Here is a 15,524-nt window from a genome sequence, read left to right as displayed (position 1 = left end):
CTCCGTGCGCGAGCTTTTTCAGTTGCTGAATAGCGCGACCGCATACGATTCCGGATCGCTAATACGAATGCGCGAGCGATAATCCGATTCTGCTTAATGAATCGGGGGCACTGAGTCTGAGTCATATGTCTAGCAACTTTAGTTGAAATGTATCGATGCGTTTCCTTGTGATGGTGGAACATAGCATGTTTGGTTGAAATGTCTCCATGCGTTTCCTAGTGATGACATACACACCTACTCATACATACATACATCCAAATATAGCTCTGACTTATAGCACAGCGCTGTACAAAGATGACTGGTGCACTCACATGAGTCTCAGTCATATGTATGGCAAGTTTGGCTGAAATGTCTAAATGCGTTTTCGAGTGATGGTAGAACATCCATCCATACATACATACACACACACACATACATACATACAATTTTATATATAAAGATTTTACACAGAAGGTATTATTATCACCTGTTATGTTTTAGTGACTCATTTAAAATAAAACTATTAGGCACAAACAAATGAAAATACGTTTTATTATTATTGGTAAAAAAGAAATAGAAATAAAAAAACTGCAGAAAAATAATAGAAAAGGAAGGTGGTAATTAGGACTGATTAGGGTTAACTAAAAATGCAAAGGGTTTAAATAGGAACACAGTTTTGCAAGGCTGACAACATATGCAGATCAAAGCTCACCTCTTGTTATGTGTTATGAGTGAAACCTAGAAATTACAATTAAGCAATAATACTTGACTGTTGTTTACACACACACAAAAAAGCTCCTGTGTAATGATGGCATTAAGGCTTAGTACATGTAAACAGGATCCATTGCTAATTTTGCATCTGACCAGCTATTATTATTATTATTATTATTATTATTATACAGTATTTATATAGCGCCATCATATTACGCAGCGCTGTACATAGTCCATAGTCGTGTCACTAACTGTCCCTCAAAGGAGCTCACAATCTAATGTCCCTACCATAGTCATATGTCATTAATGTAGTCTAAGGTCAATTGTTAGGGAGAAGCCAATTAACCTAACTGCATGTTTTTGGGATGTGGGAGGAAACCGGAGTACCCGGAGGAAACCCACGCAGACACGGGGAGAACCTGCAAACTCCATGCAGATAATGTCCTGGCTGGGGACATTATCAGCTAATCTGATTTTTCAATAAATAATTGGGTTGAGGCCCCAAAATGCTGCACAGCAAGGGACACAGCAGCAAATAAAGTGATGTATGAACTTTCATTTCAAATCTGCTCCACAACATTTCAATGAGATTCATATGAACATTTTGGATAGTCCTGTCTATAGCAGTTCATTTGATTTTTTATGTTATTGTCTTCTGCAGACTAATATTCCCTTGAACTCTTTTAACCCTCCTAATGACTGCTGAGATAGGATATCAAGCTAGAAGGAATGATAAGAAACTGTCATGCTGCAGCTCTGAAAAGCTGGAAGCAGATCCCCTGTATGTAATCAGAAAATGTGGTTGCTCTTGTGTGCAAATATATTTAAAAACATTTATAGCATGTTTAAATACTTATATTACTATACATAAATATATCACTATACAAAAAATGATATATATAAAGAGCTGTTCCCAGCCCTTTTGCATGCCTATACTTACCTTTTATGGTGGTCGTGGCCTCCCACACAGTCTTCAGTCAAGCCGGAAAAAATGTAGTGCTGGGCTGCTTGCTACTGCACAAAAACATCAATGTATCCATCTAGCAGGAGCAATGTCCTATTCAAGTGTATGGAATTCTTGTGTGCAGTTGATCAGGGGTGCCAAACCTACGGCCCGCGGGCCACATTCTTTGTCGGGGGATGGGGCGCCCAAATATTCAATGTTTCTCACTGCCAGCAGAGGGAGAAGCTGCTTGTACTGTGAGATAATCCAAGCAGCAGAATGGGAGCTGTGTTCATGCTTCTATCAATATCCCCATGTATAAATCCTCATATCTCCTTCACTGATTATCATAGAAGTATGAAATTTTCAGGGTACACAGGGGACCCTAAACTGCTACAAAACTTTATTAAATTTAAGCTCCCTAAACATACCATAAAGTTGCAAGATACAGGGTCAGAAGCATAAAATCCCAACAACAATCATGGATATTTTCACATTAGGGGGGCTATTTCAAGACCAGGGTCCCCAAATTGAGTTTGCATGTTGTGGACCCCCTGGAGGCCACTCTCAGGGCAATGAATATTAGGGTACTGCCAGTTGTCTGCGCGCTGTGTGATGCCCCTTAATGTTTACAAAACTTCTAGACTGCGTTTAGAGTGGCGGTGAGCTTGTTGTGCGGTTACCTCTTCTTCATGCCATGAAACCCTGCCTAGGGGGAGACGCTCAGTACCACCCACTGTTGCCTGGAGTTAAATCTGCAGATGCTGCAGTGCTAGGGACTGAGTGGCTGCCGAGCAGCCCGTTACAGATAGCTGACCACTTACCTTCTCTGACCCTCAGTGTCTCTTCAACAGAGGGATGTTGGTAACCAGTCCTGAAGATGTAGTAGTAAGAACGTGTCCCCCTTGGCTATATTGACATATTGCATTTCTCTTGATTTGTCATGGTATTTGGTGTGGTAAACTAGAAACATTTCATTTTTTTAATAAACTATTCTAGTTTTAAACATACATCTTTAATGTTTGTTTGGATTGTGTCCTGCAGGTTTTATCCCAATGTCAACAGCGGCCCCCAGATAAAAAAGGTTGGGCACCACTGCAGTAAATTATAACTTGCTGGGTTGCAGACAGCATAGAAGGCCCCAGCTGCCTGAGGAGGCAAGAATGAGGAACCCAGCTCTGTGTATTAGGAAGGCTGGGAAAGGGAGCCAAGATGAATACATTATAGGAAAAAGTATACAAGTATTTCAAATAATCAGATATTTAATATTTTACCCATGTCATTCCTGCCTAGTCACCATTCAAACTGAGTTAATCTTAACAGTCAGTCACAAATCAGTCATATGGTATACATGTATTCAGTATACCCTAAGTCTTAATAAAATACCTTTTAGTCTTAACAAAAGCTGTTTTAATTGCAACACAATGATTAACAAAGTGGCAAAAAAAATGCCTTGCCCAATTAATATTCGATCGAAAATATTGCGGTGTATGTAAGGCAGACTGAAATCTAAAAGGTCAGTTTTGGTTTATTGGACAATATCTTTGCTGTAAATTATTGGATGTAAGTAGCTATGATCTATATTGGTTTCTTATGTGAGTTTTCTGGCAGCTTGGGAAGGGGTTTTATAGTATCCATGATGGTAAATTCACAACACGTGATTAGAACCCACAAATTGTGCAATTTTTTTAACAGAATTTTAACAACAAACTGTGCCACCTTCAAAAGAACATGTTTTTATACTTAAATGAACACAAAACCTTTAAAATATAGAGAGAGAGATCTTCCTGTCCTGGAGACATTTGTTTTACCTGAGAGGTAGGGATGAGTGAGCAAGTTTTTGAAACTCAATCTCACAGGAAATTCGTCCATTTCTGCTTACTGAAATTGTAAGCAAGAACGGCCAGTGTAAATTCGCCCAACGAAATAGAATTAAAAAAAAAAAAAAGAATTGCAAACTGTGCTGAAAATGAATGCAGCGCGGGAAAGCTTTCCCCAGCGAATCAGAGAGCGCTAGAGGTTTTGAATGGGGAGATATGTCCTTATTTAACCTCTAGTGCCAAGGATCGCAAACAGAAGGTTTCTCAGGGCTGCATGAACCAATGGATGAAACCTCTAGTGCCCGTGGATCACAGTGGAACTGCAGATGAACTCTCAATAAGAGTTTATCTGCAGTTCAGTTCCCACGGTCACTGGGCTGATAAATAAAGCCCAGTGACCGTGGGAACTTTGCAGTCTCATCTGATTTGAGGAGGCACATGAGTTGGAGGAGGCAATGGAGTTTACTGTGATCGCAAACAGGAGGATTCTCAGAGCTGCAAGAATGATTGCAGCCCTGAAAATCCGCTGCAATCCCAGGGCACTAGTGCCGGGGATTGTAATGATTTTCTCGATTTTCCGATGGTTTTGCAAAATCGGTTCACCAAAATTTCGCAGACCCATCAGAAATTTGAGAAAATTTTTGCGAGAATACCAGAGGCATTCTCGCTCATCCCTACTGACAGGAAGTGAAGGAATATATTCAACAGAGCCCAGAGAATAGTAATAGAATAGAAACCTAACAGGAGTTCTAATACTTCCTTGCTCTGGGCAAAATTTTTAAAGCACTTTCGTTTTGGATTCACTTTAATTCTCTCAGTAACCTAAGACTGTAATGTCAATTAAAACTCTTTGCTATGTATACATGTTCTTTCATTGGGTATCTAGTTTTTTTCTAATTTTTAGAAACGTTTAAATACAAAATCTCTTAAATGGTTGACCCCCACCCCCATGATTTCCTAAAAACTAGATTACAACAAAAACATTTTCTTCTTTTTGTGGTATTACTGAGTCTAAAGCTACATACACACTTCCAATTATTATCGTTGGAAAACGAACGACGAACGTTCATGCACGATATATATGAACGATCGTATAGCACCGATCCTGCACATAGAGTTAACGACACGATCGTTCGTAGATATTGTACACACAATAGATACGATCGTTTAAGCGATAGAGGAACTATGTGCACGACAGGAAAGTGAACGGACGTTCGTTCATCACGCATGCTCTGAACATGGACGATCAACGAACGACCGTACACACGAACGATGTTCAACGATCGTCGCCCAATCCGATCCGTCGGTCCGGTCGTTCGTTTCCAGCGACTTTCCTCGTTCGTCGGCGTCGTTGGTTACTTTTTTACGAACGATTTTTTGCCCAATCGATCATTCGTCGTTCGATTGGAACGATAAAAATTGGAAGTGTGTACGCACCTTTACAGTACCATCCTGGAAAAGCTGCAATTTCTTGGTGCCAACATGGCAGAATCTATGTGAGAGTTCCCCTACATGTATACTTCCATTGGTTGGCACTAAAATTTAGTATAGGGATATTTCCTGGTGCCAACATGGCAGACTCTGTGTGAGAAAAGCCCCACCTATCACATTTATATTGTCATTGGTTGTCAACAAAATTTAGTGGAAATTACCTTTTGTATGCAGCACATATAACAAGTTGCTGGTCACAATGCACCACAAGTCACACGATGCTATTAAAGTGCATTACAGTGGACTCCAGCTGACACATTTGAGGTGACATTAGGAATGAATGGTAACACAGTGGACAACCCGCCATGCATTGTGGCATTGAAAGTTTATGCATGTAATATCACAAGGCACTTGTGGAACAAGCCTTTAATATAGTTTTTGTAATCCGGGCAGGAGGGCTGCTACATAAACATACTTTGTATTTTAGTGTAAGGTGTGCTTTAAGGTAATGAGTAAAATGGCAGCTCAGAAGATGTGCTTAAAAAAGTAGTTTTATTACTGCAGCCATTCCTGAGATTTAACACATGTGTAACCACAGCAGTGCCAGCACTATCATCTGAGAGTTCGGAATAACCCTTCACTGACTGGAGCAATCCAGTTTATCCTGAGCACATTCCCGTCAGTTATTGGCACAGGTTAAACTGATTCCACTGTGACATCAGAGTTTCAGCTTCGTGTTCCAGCCCCTCCCCCTGGCCTGTGATTGGATGAGAAACCTAAAGCCTGCCAGTCACCTTTCTGGTCAGAAAGTAGCGTGGCGAAAAAGAGAAACTGAAGCTGGGGTTTACACTGTTTAGTTTGGATTTATATCAGGCAAAGCTATTGATTTCAGCAGGTAGCATATGGCTGTGTATATGTGGTGCTTCTGCTGATTAGTCCTCCATGGGGTTCTGATGAGGTCCAATGTGCCGAGCTTCAGCAGATCACTGCTTGCATTCCAGGTAAGAAGAACACTGTTGCTAGGATTCATTTTCTGAACAACAATGATAATTTCAAGGAGCTGTTCACACAAATTGCTAATAAGCTTGTCTGCAGACAGCCTGTTACATCTCATGAATTCATTTCATATACATGTGTTGCTGGTAACCTTTCATCTGATCCCTCCACCATGAGCCTTTTTCTTCTTACTCATTTGAGTAAGCCTGAATGCTTTGTTGTATATCCGTTTTGGTGAGCAATGTTTATGGCAGACTTTGGAGAGATCCTGTTGTGATGTATGTATGTTTATGTGGGCAGCTTATTAATTGTTACCTATTGATTTAAGTACACACAATCATGTGATCACCTTTGCTTTTTGATCATGATCTTCAGATCTGTAACATGATATACGGAAGGCTCACAAACCACAACAGTTTATTTTAGTGAATTACTTATCAAATGTTTATTTCTCTAGTTTTCACTAACATACTTATGGATCTTAGCTCACTGCAAGTAGGAAAAGACTGAATTGTTTAAATTCTTTTTTATGTATATCATTATATATACAACTGCTGTCGTGTATTCAGTATGGATATTACAAATATTGTGTTGTTTACTGTTCTCTATCACACAAACCAGCACAGAGTCACAAGACCTGAACATTGCAATTGTTTTGAACGATTGCATGACATTTTGGGAGGTATGGGACACTCAACAGGCAATCTGATGCATGTAGTTCCTAATTATTACAAAATTCAAAACGGGACACTTAATGGGCTTGTCTGATGCCCCTAGGCGTTGGCCTAGGAAAAGGAGATTGAGTCATAGCTTATGTGCCATGCCCTTCATTGGCCCCTTCACTTCCAATTTATAATTTAATTTTATCATCCAAAGCCAGGTGGAATGAGCTGGATAATCAATAAGATCTATAGACGACATACATTCTATAATTTAAAGCGCATAGTTTACAAAACTTTACACCATTTATGTAGTTGTATTCTGTGTTATATATGGGCAATGATCTTACATAAAATCAATAATGTATGGTCATACTATACTAGGTAATAACTAAACTATTGAAGAAACCCTATCAACATATAAATGGGCAACCATTGCCAGGTGTAAGACTGTCTTTTTTGTAGGTGCAGGCTTTAGGAATTGTGTCCTCATTATTGTTTCTCATCTTAGTAATTCACTGATCCAGAACCAAGTGAGACATTTCACAATATAGGTCCTCACAACATTTGGAGGTCAGATTTATTCTAGTGTACCTTTAAGGTATTATTATGGTAGTTTGTAACCTATGTTTTATCATACAAAGATTCAATTTGCGTGCTGCTGTTGATGATCATTTTAAACCATGCATCATGCATCATATTGTCATGGTGTCAGCAGTACTTGCTTTTCTGGGAACTGTAGAAATTTTGCTCCTTATCTTGTTTTTTCCCTGTAGGCAGTAACAAGCATTACCTTGTTATATGTCAATCTCTTCTTTCCTGCTCCCTTATTCCTCCATATTGACTCTTCACCAAGATTGTATAACTTTAGACATACATAGTTATAGTAGGTTAGGTTGAAAAAAGACATAAGTCCATAAAGTTTAACCACTAGGTAATATAAACATATCTCAGATATAAAACACTGTAAGACATAGTTGGTCCAGAGGAAGGCAAAAAACCCTGGTACAATTTGCTTCATTAGGTGAAAAAAAAAATTCCTTCCTAATTCCATGAGGCAATGGGATGTTCCCTGGATCAACAGTCACTGTTATTTTTACTTTAATGTCTTAATACCCAGTTATATTCTGTGCTTCTAGAAAAGCATTCAGCTTTTTCTTAAAGCAATCTATAGTAGTTGCTAAAACTACTTCCTGAGGGAGCCGATTCCACATTTTCACAGACTTTACGGTGAAGAATCCCTTTCCTTATCCGGAGCTTAAACTTCTATTCCTCCAGACGCAAAGAGTGCCTTCTGTAATGATCTCAAAGTGAATAATGGGGAAGAGAGTTCCTTATATGGACCGTTAAATATTTATACAAGGTGATCATATCCCCCTTAATTTTTTTTTCTCAAGTGAGAATAGATTCAGTTCCCGCTAATCTCTCCTCATAGCCTCCATTCCTTTTATTAATGTAGTTGCCCTTCTCTGCACTCTCTCCAATTCAACAATGTCCTTTTTCTGAACTGGTGCCCAAAACTGGACTATTCCAGATGTGGTCTGACCAATGCTTTTTAAAGGGGCAGGATTATGTCTCCATCTCTGCAGTCTATTCCTCTTTTAATACAAGAAAGTACTAGCTTTAGATATTGCAGCTTGGCATTGCATGCTGTTTTTAAGTCTATGATCTACCTGAACCCCCAGATCCTTTTCCATTTCTGACCCCCTCAAATGTATTCCCCCTAGACAGTATGAAGCATGCATGTTTTTAGCGCCCAAGTGCATAATTTTAGCGTTATCTATATTAAATGTCATTTGCCACTTGGCTGCCCAATCAAACAGTACATCCAGGTCTGCTTGTAGATTATAGACATCCTGTATGAACATAATTTCATTACATAGTTTGGTGTCATCTGCAAACACAGAAATGGTACTTTTAATCCCAAACTCTAAATCATTTATAAGTATGCTAAACAGTAAAGGTTCCAACACTGAACACTGGGGTACACCACTAATAACCTTAGACCATTCAGAGTATGAATCATTAATTACAACTCTGGATGCGATCTTTAGGCCAGTTCTCTATCCATTTACAGATTGACTTTTCTAAACCAATCGACCTGAACTTGCATATTACACAACTGTGGGGTACAGTGTCAAATGCTTTAGCAAAGTCCAAGTACACTATATCAACTGCTATTCCACTGTCTACCTGTTTACCTACTTCCTCATAAACAGAGAGTAAATTTGTTTGACAACTTCTGTCTTTTTTGAAGCCATGCTGACTATCACTTATACTTAATATTTTCTAGCAGAAACTCCTCTATGTGGTTCTTTATCAAACTTTCTGGGACCTTTCCAACTATGGACAATAAACTAACGTGTCTGTAGTTACCTGGTAATGACTTTGCTCTTTTTTTGAACATAGGAACCACATTGGCCTTACGCCAATCCATCAGTACCTTGCCAGTGACTACAGAGTTTCTAAAAATTAGAAATAATGGCTTTAAAATAACCGAGCTCCGTTCTTTGAGGACACGTGGATGTAATCCATCAGGTCCTGGTGCTTTGTCAACCTTAATTTTTCCCAGCTGTTTTTCTGTCATATGAATTCTGAGCCATTGTGACTCATTTAAGGCATTGACATTGCTATTCTGAATTTGGACTTGAGCTCTGTCATTTTCCTTTGTGTATACAGAGCTAAAAAAAAAAGTTTAGTAAATCCGCCTTGTCTTTATCCCCAGTTACCAACCCAGTGACATCCTTTAAGGGGCCTACATGCTCAGATCTGATTTTTTTGCTATTAATACATTTGAAATTGTTTTTCGGGTTTGCCTTACTTTCCTTTGCAATCTGTCTTTCATTTTGAAGTTTTGCACATTTTATCTCCTTTTTACATCTTTTGTTGTATTCTTTATAGTTTTCAAATGATGGTGATTCTTCATTTTTGTATTTTTGGAATCCCCTTTCTTGTTCTTTATGGCTTTTCAAACATCAGCTGTAAGCCACATAGGTTTTAATTTTAGCCTCTTAAACTTATTTCCCATTCAAATATATTTTTCCAGTGTGCTTTTGTGGAACAGACTTGAAACATTTCTCTTTCTTTTCTGTGTTCTTTGAGGACAATATTGTCTCCCAGTCCAAGTCACAGAGAGCTCCTCTTAATAATGGAAAATTTGATCTCTTAAAATTAAATGTTTTTATCTTTCCTGTTTTTGCTTCCTGTTTACAGCTTACAATAATTTAAATCATATTATGGTCACTGCTACCCAGATTCTCTTTTATTTGCACATTTGTTATAAGCTCTGCATTGTTAGAAAGATCTAGGTCCAGCAGAGTATCTTTTCTAGTTGGGGCATCTATAAACTGTACCATAAAATAGTCTTGCATTAGATTCACAAATTTCCTCCCTTTTGCTGTTCCTGTAGTACCATTACTCCAGTCAATGTCGGGGTAGTTGATATCTCCCATGATTAAAACACTTCCACTTTTTGCTGCTTTTTCTATCTGTGCTAGTAGTTGATTTTCTATTTCTTCCTTAGCACTGTGGGGTCTATAGCAGACTCCATAATCTAATTGTGTGTTATTCAACCCCACATTCAACTCCACCCATAATGCCTCAACCTCATTACTTTTTCCATCCGCAATTTCTTCTTTCACATTCACTTTTAGATCACTTCTTGCATACATACACCGCCACCCCTTCGTTTGACTTTTTCTTTATGAAAAAGAGTATACCCTGGAATATTGACAGTCCAGTCATGCGAAGAACAAAGCTAGGATTCAGCAATACCAACTAAGTCAAATCCTACTCACTCTTTAATGCTTCCAACTCCCCTATCTTGTTTGCTAGACTTCTAGAGTTGATGAACAGGCTCTTTAAACCTTTGCTGCTTTTACCATCACTGTTTGCCAAATTACACTATGTAACTTTTCTCCCAGTGGTATGCACATATGATATTATGGTCAACAAATACATAAAGTCTTTGTGATCCACTACATGCAGACCCTCTACTTGTTTAATAGTTAATTTGTATTAAAAACTGTTAAAAATGTTCATATTTTATTAATATTTTGCACATATATTGACAAAAAAATTATTGCTAACTTTACATAGATGGGGACACAGCTATTGAATCTAGCTACAGTTTGCATCTCAGTTAAGCTGCGTACACACTTGCAATTTTTGTCGTTGGAAAGGATCTTTCACGATCCTTTCCAACGACAAGGGGCTGCAAGATGCATGAACGATGCTGTACATACAGCACCGTTCATGCTCTATGGAGAGGGGAGGGGGGAGAGCGACGGAGCGGCACCCTGCTGCGCGCTCTCCCCTTCCCTTTCATTACGATCGGCTGTCGTCCATCGTCCGTGGATCCGGCAGGTCGGTCGTCCGGACGATGGACGACACCGACTGTACACACGGAAGATTTTCGCCCGATAATTGGCCGATGCCGATTATCGGGCGATAAAAATCTGCCGTGTGTACGTAGCTTTACCTGTAGGGTTTTCTTTACACTCGCAGTAAATGCCTGAAAATCTGCTTATATCAGTTGTATGCAAATTTGCCATTGTTTGTCAGTACTCTTTTTTTTAACTGGGCTAACTGCTGTGTGAAGTAAGCTGTACGGTGATGTTAAACCAGCCTTTCTCTGTCTTTTTAACATGGGGGAACCCTTGAAATACTTTCTAAATTTTAGGTAACCCCTGACAATAATAATAATATCCACAGCTAACAGTACATTAGCGTGGTGGCCAGTGGGATAAATGACTCTTGGATTGTTGGTCAATGTGAAGAATGTGGGCCTTATAGACAGCCAAAAACATAATTGGTGTGATTTAGAGTGACTTAAAAGGCAGAGATAGCTCAAGGAACCTCTATCAACCTCTTGAGGAACAATAGGGTCTCTAAGAACCATGTCCTGCTGATTGTATATAAACAAAAGCACATAAAATAACAAGTAGTTGGAAAATGGATGCACTCATTCACTTCTCCATTTTTTTCCCAAAAAGCTGCATTCCAAAGGTAAAATAATGCTTATGCCACTAAACTCAGACTGTGCAAAAAGATAAGGTGACATATGATAATAGGTATTTTCTGAATGCATGCCTTCATTCATTCCAACATTTTTTAGATAACTGATTACCTTCCAATGTTATAGTTATGGTGTTAAGAGCAAAACTGTTCATTTTGGATGAGGAATCCTGTAACCGCAAAAACAATTTGCTATTTTATGATGATTATGGCAGCATGAACAATTCAAGTTTGCAAAATTTGCTATGACCGACAAGCCATTCTGTGTCTGTGAACTTTAACCCTATTTTTAATATAAATTACCGTGCAGTATGCAGACTACATAGCACCAGGATATATAAATCGAGGAATGTAATAATGATGAAATCAATAGTTTTCATGAATGTGATTTAGGGGTAAGCAGATGAGGTGATTGCTTTGGGTGCTTCAGGGGCACAAAAAGGACATTACATTCAATTTATGCTATTAAAATAGTTTACATCTCATGTGCACTATTGTCTCTTCAATTTAAGGACTAAAGGACCTTGCCCAATACCTCTAGGCATGTTCTTATAGGAGCCATACCAAACTAACTACTGTATCTTATTACTGGCATACATTGATGGTGCAAAGACCATCTGTACAATGTCTACTGTGAGTGCTATATCATTAACAGATGTCTTGCTTAATATTGGATTTGAAATACAAACCTATTCATTTTCCAAGGACAAGTCATTGTATTGCTTTTTTTAATAGTTTTTATTAGGATAAATGAAATATAATACAGGATTATTTTAGCAAGTGATGCAAAACAAAAGCGATAAAACAATTTTAAAATGGACAGTAGCGTGGGATAATTACATAGAGATGGTAACATTAGCATAATCCATATCCTGTAATTTTTTGGGCATATATCGTATTCCTTTATGTAAAATCTACCACAAATTATGCCACTCTATATATTCAACATCTAAAACACATGAAATAAAGCATCCCTGGTATTCCTATAAATGTGCATGCTCACTGTCTGTAGCCTTTTGCAGGGATGAGCAAAGATTTTACAATTTTACACACTATGGGGCTTTCTAATGCCAGTCCTCAAAGTCCAGGATCTGCACACATTGTTAGCATTATTCTCAAACATCCATAATTACTATGTCCACAACTCATGGTATATTAGTGTGCTGGTCAGTAGGATGAATGCTTTCTACATTGCTTGTCAGTGGGAAGAATACACCCTTACAGATAGCCAAAAAGATCATTGGTATCTGTTAAAACTTACCACATTAAGTAAGTACTAGCAATAAGTCACAAGTTCCATGAGCAATAAGTCACAAACTGCTTATTGCTCATGGAACCCCTAGCAACCTGTGAAGGAACCAACCTTAGTTGAGGAACCTTGATCTAGAATGTAGCTGTTTTGCTTGGTACGCACAGCAATGGTGTAGGATAAGAAGCAAGAATATGAATGCATTATGGCGTAAAGCCTCCATCAACTGTGTACTGCTGAATTTGGCTACTGTTTGTTTTTTCAGCTGTATGATCTCCAGAAAAGTCAACATTTGCCTATAAGGTTATCAGAAAATCATTTTTTTCTTTATGAGATAACAGGCTTTGCAGGTTATTTTACAATGTGAAATGCCACACTTTTTTCTTTCCTCTTTTACTGGAAGTCTCCATGCACAACACTTTCCTTGCCTTTAGCATGTCTGTATTCTAATTATTGTGTGTCTTAAGGTGCGTACACACTTCCAATTTTTATCGTTCCAATGGAACGACGAACGATCGATTGGGCAAAAAAACGTTCGTAAAAAAGTAACCAACGACGCCGACGAACGAGGAAAGTCGCTGGAAACGAACGACCGGACCGACGGATCGGATTGGACGACGATCGTTGAACATCGTTCGTGTGTACGGTCGTTCGTTGATCGTCCATGTTCAGAGCATGCGTGATGAACGAACGTCCGTTCACTTTCCTGTCGTGCACATAGTTCCTCTATCGCTCAAACGATCGTATCTATTGTGTGTACAATATCTACGAACGATCGTGTCGTTAACTCTATGTGCAGGATCGGTGCTATACGATCGTTCGTATATATCGTGCATGAACGTTCGTCGTTCGTTTTCCAACGATAATAATTGGAAGTGTGTACGTAGCTTTAATTATTATAAATTGTGTAAATGATCACCCTTGTGATGGTAATATCTGTATAGTTATATATGAGTTCTATTGTAATGTTGTAATTCTATTGTAATGTTTTATGTTCTTTGCATCCGGGGACACAATACAGTATACATAATTAGCATGATTAGTTTCTTAAAGCTGTATGCTTAAAGTGGACCTTTCAGCATGAATTAGACTTTTTATTATTACCTTCCTGCCACTCCCTGTTACATTCACAACTGCATAAAAACAAAGAACCTCTTTTAATAGGGCACTTCTGCCACTTCTACATTCCTTGCTAAGGTCCCCCTTCCTTCTGAGGCACATGCAGGTAAATAGTTCTGGGGTGTGTGATTTCAGTATTTTAGAAGGCTTCAGGATAGACGACTTGCATTCTGGGAATCTGCAGGACTGTTGGTACTGTACATTCTGATGGCCATGTGTAAGTAGACAACGTGGGATTAGATGAGCATATAAGTGTATTTATTGTGGACAACACGGTATAAAGGAGCAAAAGTTCCTATTTATCCTAAAACACTATAATTTTTTTAGCTACACATAGCTAAGCCTTGATCACCTTATTAAGATTAAAATGTCTACATGAGCTACATTTGCCAGCGTCTGTGTTTGTAAACCAGGGACCTTTGGGGCTTTAGGGTTTCTCCCAATGTTTTTTTTGGCTATCTGTAAAGATGACATTCTTCCCACTCACCAGCGAGTACTGTGAGTTAAGAATATAGTAACTATAGAAAGGTTTTCCCAGGACCTGAAAGTTTTTGAAAGGATTTTACAAAGTTAAAAAGGTCAAGAAAGGCTGCCCACTTATGGTTTTTTGCCCAGCTGCCAAGCTTTGGCAAAATATAGTATATATTATGTATACTTGTTGGTTGGCAATCCCATGCCATATTTGCGACAGAGGCCTCTAATACATGTCTGCCATTTGTGAGCTCTCTTCTTATGTGTCTCTACTGTGTAAAATGAAACTGCTTGTGGAAGTGCATGGTAGAGCAGGACCGCTGACTATGAGAAGACACATGGCAAGGGTTAGTAGACAGGAGAGTCTAAAAATGTAAAGTATTAGGTGACTTGTCTGTGTTTATAAGACACTTTTTATTGCAAAGGAAGGCTTTCCAATTTATTTATTTTTTTGCACTTGCAAGTGGACATATTCTTTTTATTTGAGGTGAGGTAGTGCAAAGCATTAATGTGCATCCATCAACATTCATGCATTGCACCAATTTAACCAGCATGGGAGGTGTGGCAGAAAAAAAACATTTACTTAAAGACTAGTAAGTTGACTATGAATTCTGCATCAAATCAATGTATGCTTGCTGAGAATGCATGTTAGATGTACTGATAAAGTAATTTCTTAAAACATGATAATCCAAATCATTTTACCAAGTTTATGAATAGCACAAACAGTTGGGTGTTTTTTTTCACTGGTTGTCACGGGATCTGGACTGAAGGGGAAGGATTTGGGTGGGCCTTGTTTTTATTGATTTATGGACTGTGGAAACACCAGGCTGGGGATTAGACCCTCACAAGAGACTTGTATTGGACTCGTCCTTATTGTGGAGACGCTCTGATGGACTATGGACATGTACACCACTGTAAATGTCCATAGTCCATCAGAGCATTGAAGTAAGCCATTTTCTCTATTCTTTATACCTTCCTGAGTTTCTGAAAAGAAGCTATAAGCTCCAATAAAGTCCTGTGTTTGTTACACCGTTTTGGTGAAAAGCGTGCTGGCTGCAGTCTAAGAGTTTACTATACTTATACTTATTTACTATATATATATATATATATATATATATATATATAATTAC

The 15,524-nt window shown here is 38.5% G+C and overlaps 1 protein-coding gene across 6 annotated transcripts in view; it reads left to right on the top strand.

The window, feature by feature from the left end:
• SHROOM1 (shroom family member 1) overlaps nt 1–15,524 on the top strand; it is a 137,886-nt gene that overhangs the window by 49,720 nt on the left and 72,642 nt on the right. For 5 of the 6 annotated variants that reach the window (XM_072400874.1, XM_072400873.1, XM_072400869.1 and 2 more), the window contains exon 1: nt 5,687–5,885. The exons of the other annotated variant lie outside the window; for it this stretch is intronic. The gene's annotated coding sequence lies outside the window, so the exon portion shown is untranslated. Of the gene's footprint in view, nt 1–5,686; nt 5,886–15,524 lie in introns of those variants that run through there. 6 annotated transcript variants of the gene reach the window in all.

The sequence above is a fragment of the Pyxicephalus adspersus genome, chromosome 2 (assembly GCF_032062135.1).
Source record: "Pyxicephalus adspersus chromosome 2, UCB_Pads_2.0, whole genome shotgun sequence".
Taxonomy (NCBI): domain Eukaryota; kingdom Metazoa; phylum Chordata; class Amphibia; order Anura; family Pyxicephalidae; genus Pyxicephalus; species Pyxicephalus adspersus.
The sequence above is the reverse complement of the archived record's forward strand: the minus strand, read 5'-3'. Positions and strand labels throughout refer to the sequence as shown.